Genomic DNA, 17,027 nt, shown 5'->3' with positions numbered 1-17,027 from the left:
GTGATGAATTTTCTTCGTTTTAATCTTCATCTCCACAAATAACCAGTCTTTCGATGAATCTTGTATCAAATACACTTTCAAATCAAAATCATCTTAAAGCTTAATCATCATCGTGTAAAACTTGTTTGACGGTAATTACATCAAGTAACGAGTATGTACTTCGTGTGGTGCGATAATTGAATACTCAATCATAGATAAACTGTAACTAAAAAAAAAGTCTTCCATGAAACTACATAATAAACGTGCGTGTGGAAATCAAAGAAAAATCCCAATTTCCGTGGCTTTTTTTTTTTAATATTATTTTTGGTTTCAGATGATCTAGAATTTTTATCCGTATTAGAAGGAGAGAGGATGGACGTCTTGTATATCCCCGGTTCTTTTTGGTACGTGAAGCATCTCTTCTCTGAGCCGCAATTTCCTCCTAATCTTCGGGTAATAGTATCCATACATCTCAGCGGATCGCGAAAGCCTCCGGATATCATCGTAAGTGTCCTTTCATTTAGTTCTCTAGATGCAGACAGCATCTAAGTAAGAAGAAGCAGCATCACAAAGAAAGAAACTCGTGTAAAAGGAGCCTTAAGAACGATTTTTGCTGCGAGAGAAATAATAAGGATCAATCCCTACGAAGTAGAAGAAATCCGAGATGTGCGAAGTCTTGTGTCAAAAGAAAAAGAATTATATATACTTTGTACATATTCCGCTCGATAAAGACCGTATTTCATATGTTAGCTTGACTTAGCTGCTATCGTATTATGTATTTTATCGTGGCCGGAGATGAAGATGCAAATGTTTAAATAAGTTTCGATATCTATGCCTAGTTTCGGAATATTGCGGTCGTATTTTGCGGATTCCGGTTCAATTAAATTATAAAATATGACCACAAACTTTAATTAGAAGAGATCAGACACGCCGCAAATGCTATTTAATCACAGGAATGGTTGCTCACTATCAGAGCATTAGCCTTCCATTTTTTCATGTTGATGAAGTGATTAGAGAAAATTGCATAGGAAAGAATTATAACACCTCACCTGCATGAAAAATTGAAATTGTATTGACGTGTCATTATGCTGAATAGCGTTTTGATGACGGGCCATAGTGCTGAATTTTATTCTTTTTGACGTGTCATAATATTGAACATTATTTGAATGATATGTCATAATGTCGAATATTAGCTGATCGGTTTCACCGTCCATTGCACGGTTCCGTTCGGCATATATACGCTCTAGCGAAGGAAAATCTCTATCTCCTCTGTAGCTTAGTGGTCAGAGCACTCGTCCGGCAATCGAGGGGCCCGGGTTCGACTCCCGGTAGAGGCAGAGATGAGTTTTTTCCTTCCTTAAAAAATTAACATCTCAAATAATAAATATCTTCACAACATCCAGTCTTCTGCATATCTTGTATTGTTTTATGGTGCGTCATAATGCTGAATATTGTTTTAATAACGCGTCATTATGCCAGATATTGTTTTTATGGTGCGTCATAATGCTGAACAGTATTTTGATGACGTCTCATAATCCTGAATATTATTTTTATGATGTGTCATAATGTTGAATATACAGGGTGTTCTGTTAATGGATCGACAAACTCAGAGGGTTGTTAGTAGGCATCAAGAGGAACAAAAATTACAATGGAACATGGTGTCGCTAATCACGTTGAAAGGGTGAAAATCGCGAAAAACGCATGCAGGTTTCGACGTCACGCTGGAACGACAAAAAATACAATAATAACAACAACAAAATTTTTTGATTAATTATTACAAGAGTTGTTGGAAGTGGCAGCCGTTGACGTCATTGCACAGTCTACAACGACGTAAAAACGATTCCCGGACGCGCTCGAAGATGCCAGGTATGGTTTGATGTCTGCCGCAGCAACGACAATCCTCCGATGAGATCCCCCGGTTTGTCCACATGCATCGCATAAATGGTGGTAACGTCAGATATTGTGAGCGAACCCACGAACGCATTCAGCGATCCACTGACATCCACCTTTCGTCTCCTCGAAACCTGCATGCGTTTTTCGCGATTTTCACCCTCTCAACGTGGTTTGCGACACCATGCCCCATTGCAGTTTTTGTTCCTCTTGATGCCTACTAACAACCCTCTGAGTTTGTCGGTCCATTAACAGAACGCCCTGTATTTGAATGGTGTGTCCTAATGTTGGATGCTGTTTTGATTGACATTGCGTTATGACGCTGAATATTGTTTTTATGGCGTGTATCCATTATGGTAAATATTGTTTAGATGACGTTTCATTGTGGGCTGAATATTCTTTCCATGATGTATCATTAATGCTACTACTACTAAACCAGACATGCACCTCGTCTATATTCCACTGCGGAACTTCTAACGAATTGGTACATGTTGTAATGTGTGTGTATGTATAGTGGACTCTCTCTGTGAAGTTTGTTTCTGTGTAATGCTTGTTATGTGTAGCGCTGCCATCTGCAATCAAGTTTTTAAACTATGAGTTTTTACTCAACTCACAGTGCTTGAAGTGTAATGAATGAATAATTATACCGTTGTAGGCCTGTTGCTCTCTGCGGCGAGACTTTATAACGGGGAGATCGGCTCGCATTCGCGCCTTGAAGTTGGAAACCGCAGTAAACCAACTTCATCCGATCCTCGCCCGTCACTATGACCACTACAGCGGCTGTCATTAATGCTGGATATTGTTCTGCTAAAGTGTCATGATGCTGAAGAATATTATTTGGATGACGTGACAATCAGAGATGTGGAAAGCCTTATGTCAATAAAAGGAGTTGCCTTCTGCAATCTGCCCAATAAAGACCGCATTTCATATGTTACCTCCTCTTGATTGCTAACGTTTATGTATTTTATCGTGGCCCCCTAGATGAAGATGCACCCGTTTAAATTAGTTTGAATGTATAGGGGTTTTTTTTTGCGAATAATATGTTAGAATATTTTTGCATTCTGACTCAGTTAAATTAAAACATGCACTGCAGGCTCTAATAAGAAGAAATTAGACATGTCACTATTGCAATTTATGACAGCCGTGGTTCTTGCCCACTTGACGAAAATAGTAGCCCCTAATTTTTTATATTTTTCCATTTGTTTTTTGTCACTGAAGTGAAAATTTATTTCTGCGTGACGAAGACGACGAATGACACCTCACCCTCATGAAAAATCGATCATATATTCACTTGTCATAAGTGCTGAACATTGTTTTGATGACACGTTATAAAAGTGAATATTTTTTTATAACGATTTGCTGAATATCATTTTTATGGCGTGTTGTAACGCCGAATATTGTTTTGATGATTTGTCATGTGCAGGATATTGTTTTCATGGTCTTCATGAGTGGTGGATATTGTTTCGATGGTTTTCTCAGATGGTGAATATTGTTTGGTTTTCATAACTGTAAACATTGTTCTGATGACGCATCATAATGCTGAATATTGTTTCCATGATGTGCCATAATACTGGATACTATTTAACTGACGTGTCATCATGTCTAATATCATTCTTATGACGTTTCGTAATGTCGAATATTATTTGGCTGACGCGTGGTAATGCTGAATATTTGCTGATGATAATGTTGGATATTGTTCTGATGGTACGTCAATCCAAGATGTGGAAAGCCCTTTTGTCAAAATAAGAATTACCTTCTGCATAATCTACTCAAATAAAGACTGCATTTCGTGTGTTATCTTCTCTTAATTGCTAACGTTTACGTATTTTATCGTCACCGTAGATGAAGCTGCACCAGTTTAAATGAGTTTTATATAATCAAGTGTTCAGTTTTTTTTTTCCTTTTGTGAACACTCTGTCAGAATGTTTTTCTGATTCAATTTCATTTTGATTCAATTAAATTAAAATCTGGACTGCAAACTCTAATTAGAAGAGATTAGACACGTCACTGATGCAATTTATAACAGCCGTAGTTGCCCACTAACAGAAATATTAGCCCCTTACATCTTTTATGTCGATTAAAAAGGAAAATTTACTTCTGCGTGAAGACAAACGACACTTTACCTTCATGAAAAATTGATATTGCATTGACGTGTCTTAACAGGTCTGTAACTAGGAAATTTGTGGGGGGGGGGGGGGGGGGAAACAAACATGATTGTTTCCACCCCATCCACTGTAAGACTCGATAATTTTATTTCGGTGCTTTTGTTTCCACCTAAAAAAATTTATCGTCTCCTAAATTTTACCGCGCAGGGCAGTTGCCCCTCTATTTCCAGCCCTGTGCCATAATGCTGGATGTTGTTTTGATGATGTTTCGCAAATTCGAATATTACGAATGATGTGTTTCGCAAAGTCGAATATTGTGAATGTTGTGTTTCATACTGCTGAATATTGTTTTTCATGACGTTTCATCATGCTGAATATTGTTTTTCATGACGTTTCATCATGCTGAATATTGTTTTTCATGACGTTTCATCATGCTGAATATTGTTTTTCATGACGTTTCATCATGCTGAATATTGTTTTTCATGACGTTTCATCATGCTGAATATTGTTTTTCATGACGTTTCATCATGCTGAATATTGTTTTTCATGACGTTTCATCATGCTGAATATTGTTTTTCATGACGTTTCATCATGCTGAATATTATTTTTCATGACGTTTCATCATGCTGAATATTGTTTCGATTTCTTGCCATAAGAAAAGTAAATATTGGTTTAATTTCGCATTATACTGTTCTAGTGATACGTCATAGATTCTTACGCTGTTTTCAAGACTTGTAACGAAGTACCATGGAATCAGTGAAATCTGTGATTGTGGTGTTATCCCTAGAAGTCAAACAGTATATATTGACGTGTCATCTCATATTATTCAGTCACGAAATAGATTTCATCCTCAAATGGTTTTGTTTCTAATTAATTAAAGACAATTACAACTTGTCTATGCTAGATGAAAACGACATCATGCCCGATGTGAGTAGCAATAATTTTAAGACATCGTGTGGCTCATTTATGACGTCATGTACAATACAGGGTGTTTTCTGCAACATCATCAAAACCATTATTATGACGGCACTGGCAAGATATTTTCTTCTAAGACTTCATCAAAACTATTATCACATCCTAGAATACTATATAATTCTTCTAATACATCATCAATAACACATTACGATATCACTAAAACGTGATATGCTCCTCTATGACGTCATAAAAACCATATTCTGACGTCACTAGAACACGAAATGCTTCTCGTGACGTCATCAAAACTATATAGTAACGTCACTAGAACATGTTATGTTTTTCATGGCGTCAAAGGATATGCACTTTTTGAACGATGGTGCACTTTCTACGACGTCATTAAAAACCACATTAATATGTCACTATATGTGCTTATATTGCGTCATCAAAACGATATCATGACTCACTAGAACCCTGTGACCTTTTCATGGCGTCATATAAACCCATATCATGGCGTCACTAGAACACTATGTGCCTTATGACGTCATCAAAACAATATTATGAAGTCACGACAAGATATGCGGTGTACGCCGTTGTAAAAACCATATTATGTAGTCCCAGACAAGATATGCTGCTATATGACGTCATCAAAACCACTTTATTACTTCCCTAGGTTACGATATCTTTTGGTATACGTGATCAAACTCCCCATAAACTCGAATAAATTAATAGCGACGTTGGCTTTCTCTTGTTTCGGTACGTAGAACACCAGATTCACCTGAAAACCACTAGTTACAATCCCGGTGATACCAGGCACTGTGAATAGTATTTATTTTTTTATTCTGCTCTTGAACTTTTGTTATGGTTTATACTTTACCACTCCTGAACAAATCAGTGTATATTGTCCCAAATATATAATGATAAACAAAACATATATATATATACACACACTCAGATAATTTAAATACATATATTATAAATTGTCTAAACTATATATTGCAGCAGTAGTGAAATCACAACGCATAACCGGTCGAACGATGCAATTTCCAGAGCATTCGCTCTAGAAAACCTTCGGATTCTGAACTTATCTGAAACATCATAAGTTTCCGACATACTCACAAAAATATATATATAGACATTAATTTGATATACAGTTGATCAAGGTTTATGTATAATACATATTTTCCCACGGGATCTTCTTCCAGCGTCTTTATACTTCGATATCTTGAATGAGTTCTCTCTTTGGAAGGAAAAAGAAAAGATAGTTTTTCCTTTCAGTCTTTTTTTTTTACTTTTAGTGATATATCCCTGAAGGCTATTTACCAAGGAATAATGCCCTCAAAATAAACAACGAAAAACTGAAATCAAAACTTTTGCCGATCATTAAGATAAGACAGTTTCCATAGAGGTAAAAAGTAAGAAAAGAGAGCATTAAAGAAAAGAATAAAGGAATAAAAGTATTGCTGAATGAAAATGAGTTTTTCCCTTAAAGCTGAAAAATGTGGAAGAAAAAAGGAATGATTCCCGCATCAGCAAATGATTCCATTTTATTTTTTTTTTTTGAGGGACAGAAAATACTTAATTGATTTTCAGCTTTTACTCCATTTGCTTCGATTCCGAAAACTCATACCCCGTTCATTTTCTTGTATTTTTCTTTGGCGTCTGCATTCTTAAATTTCATGGGAGTCGCAGAATCCTAAACCGAGGAGAGTCGTTCGATCGAAAATGACTTGTCTCATCAACTTATTATTTTAATTACTTATCATCAGCGTCAAATGAAGCGTTACCCCATACATTATCTGTATAGAAATCGGATATTTGTGTGGATGGGGGGGGGGTGGATTTTCAGATTACCTTTACTTTCTTTTTCTTTTTACGTAGCAGCTTCCAATATCTTAGTCTAACGTTGTTGTGGCAATCGATTTCAAACTGCGTCAATTCGTCTGACTGATGGCACTGTCATCTTCCGCTCGCAAGACCCTATAGAAGTGTTTCCCAACCTGTATTGCGCAGAACCTTGGGGGTTGCTGAGTACTTTGTAAGGGATTCGCGGGATCATTTTCATTCACTATTATTGCAAGGAATGGCATATTTTTTACTGAATGAATGAACGCCAAAACTCTGCCATCGGTCATATTCCGTTGTTGAAGTTGCCAACAAAAGGTGGGGGGAAAATTTGATGATAAAGATAGATCCAGAGTCCTTTAATGCGGTTACGAGGCGTGGAGTGATATATGCGGGCTGGAAGAGAACTACAGTGAGAGAGTTCGTGATGCTCCTACAGTGCTGCATATGCTGGCGGTTCGGGCACCTTGCGCGGGTCTGGCGGCACAGAAACATGTAAATGATGTGAGCAGGACGGCCACAAATAACAAGAGTGTGACAAACCAGCGTCCTGTGTATATGAACTGCACGTTTCTTTAACGTGCAAACGTGTCTTGAAAAGGAGACACAGAAAATAAAGGAAGCCAGAAATAATGACTTCTAAACAAGAAGAGATGGTGCATGGTGGTGCATGGCACGTGAGACAAAGAGGTATCACCGGGATTGTAACTAGGGGTTTTCAGGTGATTAATTGTGAAAATCACGGTTTTGCCGCGTGACTGGAAGGAAAGTCACGGACTGTTCGCGCAAAAGGGTCATGAAGTCGCAGACTTTTCGCGCAGTTACTAAAAGAGTGTTGTAGGCCGCTTACTTATTCACGCTAAATAGAGGAGAAGGCGTGAATCTTCTCGCACAACAAATCAAGTAAAGTCGGGAACCTATCATATAAATTGTAAGTAGTGTATAACGTGTAATTGTCGGAAATATCCCGGGCAGATATAACATTATTACACCCCGAAAGGTATTAAAAAGTCTAAAAATTGTATTAAAAAGTCTATAGCTGAAAGGACGAGAGAACTTTAGCGGGAAGTAAAATGACTCATGTCACTTTAGTACAGATTTTGTACCGTGGCTTTTAATCCAATAGCCCAAATTTATTTTGAAACGGAAACAGCGTCTTTGCTTAGCTTCTAGTGCTGGGCTGGATTGCTGTTGTGATTGGCGGACCTTCAGAACGCTAGGTATGTCTCTGGGAGCGAGTTCTGCAACCTTCATGACTTATCCCGTTGCCGAGATCTCTTCCATCCCAGCTTCGTGGCAAGTCTCAAACAAAGTGTGTGTATCTAATAGTCGCAAGGCGTGAGTGAAGTGTAGTGATTCTATATTTTTACAATTCTAGGTACTTTTGCTCTCCGTGGCAAGACTTTTTAACGGTGCGATCGGCTCGCACTAAGTTGGGGTCACTATGACCACATCATCACCATAGCACGCATTTTGTGCGGTGAAATTCTAATTCATTCAATTTTGATGATATTCAAAATTATAAGGAAAAAACCTTACATTTTGCATTTTATAAGAGGGTGGTAATGAAGATGATCTTCTGACGCTACAGGATGTGCGCAAAGCATTGATCTCTACTGTCTACTAGGGGTCATACGTAGAGCGTTGATACTAGTGAACACGCGATATCAAAAACGTTGGGAAACACTGGCTTATTTTATAAAGCTGAGTAGTCTTAACAATTTAGGTGGTATTTACGAGATAACTCGCCTGATTAAAAGCTTCTTATTTTATTAGGGCAACAACTTTCTAATTGGAAGTTAAACCACAGGAAAACGCTATAAAAGTTTAGGTTTTTTTATTTTGTTACACACTATATTTTTACTCTCAATACTGGTACAGGATAATTTTTAAACCCCTTTTGACCATTTTTTAAATTGAAACTATACCGCTACGACGGACGGTTGATGAGGTAAAGGCCGTGCTAGCACTTACAGGGCACCCTGTATATGAATTGTTTTCGTGATATATGCATTTATATTAGGTTGTTGTATTTTGGTTATATTTGGCATCACATTTTTATGGGAATTTTTTTTCCGCCACGTCGATCGGCAATTTGCCTGTTGGCTCTTTTGTATTTGTGTTTGAATTCTCAAGATTCCAGCAAGCGGGAGATTTTCTATACTGAATCAACTACCTTGTGAGTATTAGATATATTTACGTTCTCAAAAAAGTCTGAAAAAAAAACACCAAAACCAAAGTAAAAAAATGCGTGAATTAAACCAACACCTTCAAACAGCCAGTTCCCGCCAACTACATTTATCACCCCACAAGCAACAACATCAATCCATTAAAAGCGATAACAATCTTAAGGGTATTTCCTCGAGGTTTCTTTTTCCTTATTCCAACGGCAAATGAAAATATATTTTCATAAAATATTGGCTGATTAAGGAAAGCAACAAAAATAAAAATCTAATGGAGGTGTTGGAGGGAAATAACATGCCGTAAAGGTCAACATAACTTTGCAATATCAAGCAAATTCCTTAATACTTCTTTTTCCCCCGCCTTAATATTTATGCTGAAACAGCAGCGATAGAAACATGGTAAAGTAAAATAAAAAAAACTTACTCTTTTTTTTTTAACATACGATGGAATTTAGTTGCTCAACCACCAAAATGCAAATTCATCAGTTTCCAAAAAAAAAATGTTCAGAAAAATGCTGATAAAGCTTCATTTGCCTTTTTTTTTTTTGTGCCCTTCGCTGCTATTTTGTGCCTTAATTCATTCATTTTTCCTTCATTATAATTCAAATATCCGTTTTTCTTACCCAGTTTACATGTCGAAATTTTATATTAACTTTTATTTTTTGGCGTCTTATACATGCAAATATATCTCACTTGTATGTAAGCACTTTTAATTAAACTTATTAAACCGGAGTTTTTCCTTTTTTTCCCTTCAAAAAAGTAGTTAAAATACTTTTTTTAGGAGTTTTAAAGTCTTCGAGGTGTTGGAATCACGAATATGTGTTTCATGTTTCCTATTAATTTTTTCCTATGTTTTTCTCGGAATTTTCCGAATTTTTTTTCCCCCAACATCATTTTAGGTGGCAAAAATTCATTCCTATGTGACTTGTGCTGGTGTATATGTTACGGTAAATGTCGTAAATCGATTATATTATGAATAACAGCCGATTAATATGCATAATCGCCAGTCCTCGGGATAAATTTATCACTTTTACCTCAGCTGTTTTGCAATAACACCTTAGCGTCGGTGGTGAATTTGATAAATGCCAAAAAATTATCGCTTTTAAAGGCGATCATGCATAATACACAAACTTTGTTGGTAAACATAAATTTCAGAAACTAGCTCTTTTACCGGTGATTGTACATGTAGCCAAGCGTTTCAAAAAATTACGCGTTTCTAAGCGCAATATTCGCTGAGAAATGTGGAATTTCTTTTGTTGGCCTCAGGAGAGACAGCACAACAACTTTCTAATTGTGTTTTTGAGAACAGGGTGTCCGTACAAAAAGTTGATTTTCATATTTTCATAACTATACGATCTCTTGCCATATGAATGACGTATCTGAGTTCTACACGTAATTCGGATATTTTTCGCTAATTTGAAACATGCCTCTAAAATCAACGGTTCGCTATGAAAATGCGGCAAGTGGAATTATGGAATCATCCTGTATAGTGGTCCATGTTCATATATTTTATAACCATAACGTTCTAAACATTCGTTCTGATAAAACTTTCTTTCAAGAATTCAGCTCTTTTACATGTAAAACCTCGTCACACCTAAGCTGCATGTTGTTGAAGTTAAAATTCCAGAAAATAATAACCAACAATTAAAATCCTAAATGCTCTCGATGAATTATATAACAATATGCATAGTCAAGGAAACATAATATTAATAAGAAAATAAAATGTTTCCTTGATATCTTGGGCTGAGAAAAGCCATCTATCTCTCTGAATATGCGTAGTATTTGAGATAGAAAAATCGAGTGCCTGAAGCGATTAGAAAATTTTTAAATGTTTCATATAAAAAAAGGGTATTTTTCCCATAGGAAAGCATAGGAAGACAAGATCGTGCACCAGCCCTCTTAAACATATTTTTCGATAAGTTTAGTCGAACCATTTGAGTTGGGTGCACACATGAATACCTCTGGAGCTAAGAGGTAGCACACCCACTTCAACTCACCTACCTTTAAACATAGTAAAAAAATTTCTTAGTTTTAAATATTATTAAAAATATTATTTAATCGCTGATTTATTTCATATTTTCACCACATATATTTCATTGTATATACTTCCCTATGTCGGTACAAAACTTTACATATCTTCGAAACTTAAATTTTTACAAATTTTCAAAATATGTATTAAAAACATCTTGCGTGCATGATAAAATTGCATGAAGTTAAGATAAATGTATAGTAAAATGATTCAAAATAAAGAAAACTGTTTAGTTCATAAAATGATGAAGAGATTGAGATTTTATTGACTCGATCTTTTTTTAAAAATTAAATTTCTTTAAAATTTGGAAGTTCTTACAACCCAAGTATGGACTCAAGAATGGGACTCAAATTGTTTTCGTCATTTTATGAACTAAATAGTTTTCTTTATTTTGACTTAATTTTTATTCCATTTTAATGATGTCATGTTATTTTATCATAAGCTATTTTTGATGCGTTATTTTTGAAGATGATTTAGATCAGAATTGATCGCAAGTATTAGAGATGCATGAAAGTTTGTACTGGCATAGGATAGCATATACAATCAAATACATTGGGTATAAATCTGAAATAAATCAATGGATAAATAATATTTTCAATTATATTTCTACATAAGAAGGTTTTTGTCATATAAAAGGTATAAGGCCCCTTAAGTTGAAAGAAAATTAATTTCGCACCTATAATGCACTTCTAAGACATTTTCGTACCTTGCCCGTCCACTTTTAAAGATTTATAGACAAAAATATATTCAACATGCATCTCTGTGATTCATTTAAACGCAGCTATTATAGGAAAAAATGGAATTTTCAATAATTATCTACAAAGAATGTGATGTATCACTCTTCCCTTAGATACTTCAACAATTAATCCTTCTTATTCTTGACATTCCGGCGCAGCATATTGAAAAATGAGCCAGGAATGCAAGCAGGAGAGCAAATGGAACTTTTCCGCGAAATCCCGGATAAATTTGATTCTCGTCGCGTATTTCATTCAATACCAAAAGAAAAAAGAAAAGAAGCTCATAGCAAAATTCCAATAAATAGACAGGATCTTCAATAGGAATTGTATTCCGTGACATTGAAGGTCCCTACCTCGATAGATCGAATTCCTCATGAGGAAATATTCTCATATTACAGGAGGGAGCAGGAGGTCTCTATGAAATGATGAAATTCCGTATAAGAATCTATGGTCGCGATATCGTTCTTTGGTCCTTCTTTTTTCACCTTATTTCATTTGCAACATACGTATTAGTCAACCTTAAAACTATTTTTATGTAACTTTGTGGCATCATGTGCTACATGTGTTATTAATTCCCGATTTCAATTGAAATTTTAAAGAGATTATTTCGATATCTCCCTTATTTGTTTACTATTAAACTTTCAGAGAAAATTGTGAGTTTTAGACTGATAAGAGGGGATCGTGAGATTTCATCCTCAGCACATCAATTTTGTAAAAGCAATTTCCAATGTCTTCCACCCCATAATTTACATGCAAAATCTTGAATTTGGTTTAACCCTTTCAGACCCTGGTTCCAGAAATGTATGGGTTGTTTCTTCTCTCTGTAAGAATATTTTCTCTTGACCTCAGACCACAGTAACCTCGCTCAGTGAAGTTAATAGTCAAATTTCTTATAAGGGGTGAATTCAAATCAATTATGTTTCTAACAACCGCTCCTCATCAATAGACCTACGCCCAACCTGCTGACCAATTCACCCTCCCCCTTCTTTACAGATATAAGTTAAAAGCCACTGTAAATACTTTGTAGAAAAGTGGCATGGGTCTTATATACTGCCCACCTAGCTCCCCTCGTCCTTTCAACCTTGGGCTTTTAATCCAACATTCTCGCTGGGATGATACAAATGTTACATCACTCCAAAGTACACATGAGATAAAAAACTATATACATATTTAAAAGTACACGAGAGGACCGCGACATTTTCTCAAAACGCGATTACCCCGTGACTTATACCGTTATGTGCACAAATAGTCCGTGGCTTATTATCCATTTCTCGGCGCCAAAAAGTACGCGGGCGTTTATTCTCTTTTTTTTTTCTTAAAGTTACACAAATAGTCTGCGATTTCTTGACATTTCTCGCAAATAATCTGCAAATTCCACTTTGTTCTCTTTCATATTTCACTTTGCCCTAATTCCCTGCCATGAACCATTGTCCCATTCACAAGTCATAGTTCGTGGCTTCTTTGGTTTTTTGTGTTCCTCTCTGGAAAATTTTACAGATGGATTATTACACAGGTGATCCGTGGGAAGTGCAGCCTTTTTTGCTTTGTTGGAGAACACGCAGTTTACACAAGACATGAGGTTATGACCCTCCTGCCCACACTTTTTACATACTTCTGTTCTCCGGCAAACATGTGTGAGGTGCCTGAACCACAAACACTTAAAACACTGGAGCAGCTTGACAAACTCCCTCACAGTGCTTCTCTGCCAACCCGCGTAAACTGCTTCTCTCTTTATGACCTTTTCAAAAGATTCTGAATCCTTCTTTAATACCCAATTTGCTCGTCAACAAATTTCTGGCTGAAAACTTTGACATGACACGACCATGACGTGTCATAGACTGTTATTTTTGGATTCATTTTTCATGCGCTATCCACTGAGAATTTCGCATTGAGGTCGCTGTTCCTAGCAAGAGCCTCCAGCATTCTATTCCTTCTCACTAGTTTCAACTAAAATTAATCCCTTTCTCGTTTGCTAACAGTCCTTAATCCTCACTTTAGCCTTGATCGGGTCAAAGCTTTTTTTCAGTTTTTCTAAGGCTGTCCCTCTGAATTCCCTGTCCCTCTCTCAGTTTAACTGGTATAAAGTTCCTGCTAGGCCTCTTACTCACTTTAGTCTTCGCTGTTCCCTTGTCTGCCTTAGCGATGACCCGGAATCATGTCTTTTGTCATCAGGCTTTGGTCAGGAATCTCCGGCAACTTCACGAATTAGCTGGCTGAAGCCCGAAATTCGGATATTGTCCGGGTCAATTTACAACAAAATTGACTAATTCGTGAACTGACCAATTTTGGGTTTGGCAGCAGCATATACAGTGTGCATAGCAAGCAAGGTGTGTTGCATTTTACTGGCGAACCGTTTATCCTAGAGGCATACTTCCAATTAGAAAGGTTTCCAGATGACGTGTAGTACTCAAACGTGCCATTCATGTTGCAAGGGGTTGTATAGTTATTAAAATATAAAAATTGACTTTATACAGTCCCAGTGTGCCCCAATGCCCAATTAGAAAAATTTTGCCATGTCTCATGGTCTCATCTGATGCAGATTAAAAACACTCCACGTTTCCAAGTGCAATATTCACCGAGATGTTCGAATTCAGAAAATGGAAAGAACTTGGGGAAGGGGAAGAGTTTTTTTAAATACGGGTAAACCGTTTTACCGGCATTTAATGCAGTTTTTTTTAACTTTCCTTCGTTTTTCGCATTCGAATATCTTAGTGAATATTCCACTTAGAAACGTGTAATTTCTGCAGTAGGCATCAGAAGAGACAGAGCAACAACTTTTTAACAGGGTTTTGGGAAACACGGGGACTGTATAAAAAGTGGATTTTTTTATTTTAATAACTATACATCCCCTTGCAACATAAATGGCATATCTTAGTACTATACGTCATTTGAAAACTTTTTTTTTTATTAGAAGTGTAAGCCTCTATATATAGAATCAACATTTCACCAGTAAAATGCAATACGCCCTGTTTCTTATGCTGCACCCTGTACAATTTTCATGAAATATATTCAAAAATTTTCGCACAAATGTATACAAATATAAAATTCCACACTAACCTGCACAACTCAATATCTAAAAATTATAAAAAAAAACTACATAATAACTCCAAAGTCCCTTTATTATTAGTCAAGCACTCATTCATTAAATTATTCATGAAAAATAAACAATCTATATTACATGTTTCATTCATACACATCCAAATAAGAATCCATACATATAGAAAAAGAAGGAAAAAGTAACCCAAAAATTCGATTCTCGAAAGTGGCTTCACTCTAGGCAATCATAAAAAGAAATAATCCTCAAATGTTTCAAATCGGGTAAAACGGGAATATCCTGCTTTTGTAGAAAATTTCTAGAAAGAAATTACGCAATATATATATATATATATACTTCCCCCCCCCCCCCATTTCCCTACAGAAGTTAAACGAACATAACAGTATAGAGAGAAGGTTATATTACCAGAAGCTTTGAAAGAAACAAACTTAATACACATCTCGTATATATAAAGTGCGTGTAGGAAATTGGATCCAGAGAAATTTCATCCTTTATTTACTTGATGCCCAAGAGAGCTGAAACCGAATTTCTCTAAAATCAGGGCGGAATTTTTTTTTTTCTTCCTCTTACATGAAAAAAAATGGAAAAATTAGAGTATATATATATATGAGAAAAAAAGTATTAAAAATCTTTTTTAGAGGGGGTTTTTAGATTAGTTTTTGGGAAAATAAATGAATAAATCAAAAAAAATTTCCCTATCGTTTTTAGCTCTTTATTCCAGATTCTCGATGAGTTTTGATGGAAATGGGTGAAAAAAAAATTTACTGAATCTCCTTTAAAGAATTCGAAACGAAAAGATCGAGTTTTTTTGTGGATGCATTCAAAAATCACTCGCGCATTGAGCCATACCGACTCAGATTTAAATCCCTGTTTCTTAATGCTATATATTGTACAATTAGCTTTAGAGATGTGGGACCCGTGCCGCATTGAAAGGGACGCAAATTTAAGGATGGAGGGATAAAAATAATTGCAGAAAAATAATGATTTATAGGCATAATTCAAACTGAATGTGGAATGGAATGATTCGCAACTGTTACCTTTGATGAATTTCATCTAAAGGCCCGTTTATACGAGTCAATTACTTTAGCAAAGTCGTCAAGTAAAAATACATGCACACATTAACAGCTGTTCAAACGAGTTTAATTGTTAAGCAGGACAGAATCCGGTTTGGTGTAAGTAGGACCTATGCGCATGCGCCAGAGGGTGCGGTCTCCTGATACCCCCATCTGCCCTGTATTTGTGAGTATGTTTGATGATCGTGTCTCGCACTATCACTATTGCTGAATTTCCTTCAAGATCAGAGCTACTAGTGGTTACGCAATCCGTTTCGTAAAGACCAATAATAAGTCATTACTTTATAATTTTTCTCAAACTTTTGGTTCCATCGTTTCACATTCATATTTGTATTATAGGGTAGGAATTCGCCGCTGTGATGGTCCAGTGGTCATGGTGACGGACTCGGGTCGCGAGGTCCCGGGTTCGAACCTCACCGTCGCCACAGTGCTGGTCGACTGAAGTTGGTTTTCTGTGGTTCCCAACTTCAAGGTGCGAATGCGAGCCGATCTCCCCTTTAAAAATGTCTCGCCGCAGAGAGCAACAGACGTACAAATGTAATTCAGTCATAACACATCACTCACTTCACTACTAAAATATAGATGGCAGCACTGAAGAATCAAACACAACGCTACATACGGACTCAGACTGTTAGGTACACATACAGTTACACTTCCGGCACAACTCACTGGGTAGTAAATCGCCCATAGATGGTGATAGACCTGAGTTGTGCTCGGTTTGAAGGAAAAGAAACAAAGTGTAAGAATTTTTTCACTATATTGTACATGTTGATTTAAGAGACTGTATTATGTATGTTTAACACTATTAAAATTACTATTAATTAAAATTAACTATTTACATCGCAGTCGAGAAAGAACACATCCGAACATTTAGAAATCTCTGCTCGCCACACACACACATATATGGTACATATATAAATATATATTCCCAGCATTCAGTGACAATCGTGGATTATTGTCAACGCCATCTGCTGGCTGTTGGTATGGAGTGTCTTTTAAAAGGCGCGAACTAAGCAAGTTATCAATTGCGACGCTCCGTGCTTATATTCCTGGAATTCATCTTTTCATTATTTTGCAGTGTGTCAATCCTTGGATTCTTTATGTGCCCTTCTACATCCGCATGTCCGCTACACCCTGGTGAAAACCGCTAGTGAATCGAACGACTACTTCGGCAAAGATACGACCATCGCGGTGAACACCTTCCTCTTCGCAATGTTAC

General features: G+C 36.4%; 1 non-coding gene across 1 annotated transcript; it reads left to right on the top strand.

The window, feature by feature from the left end:
* Positions 1-1,244: 1,244 nt before the first annotated feature.
* TRNAA-GGC (transfer RNA alanine (anticodon GGC)) lies at positions 1,245-1,316 on the top strand. The gene has a single exon. It is a non-coding gene; the product is annotated as a tRNA-Ala (tRNA).
* Positions 1,317-17,027: the final 15,711 nt, after the last annotated feature.

This window comes from Pholcus phalangioides, unplaced genomic scaffold (assembly GCF_987345545.1).
Source record: "Pholcus phalangioides strain wild (caught in Gottingen) unplaced genomic scaffold, Ppha-v1.0 ptg000018l_1, whole genome shotgun sequence".
NCBI classification, from domain to species: Eukaryota; Metazoa; Arthropoda; class Arachnida; order Araneae; family Pholcidae; genus Pholcus; species Pholcus phalangioides.
This window is presented reverse-complemented; position numbering and strand designations above follow the sequence as displayed.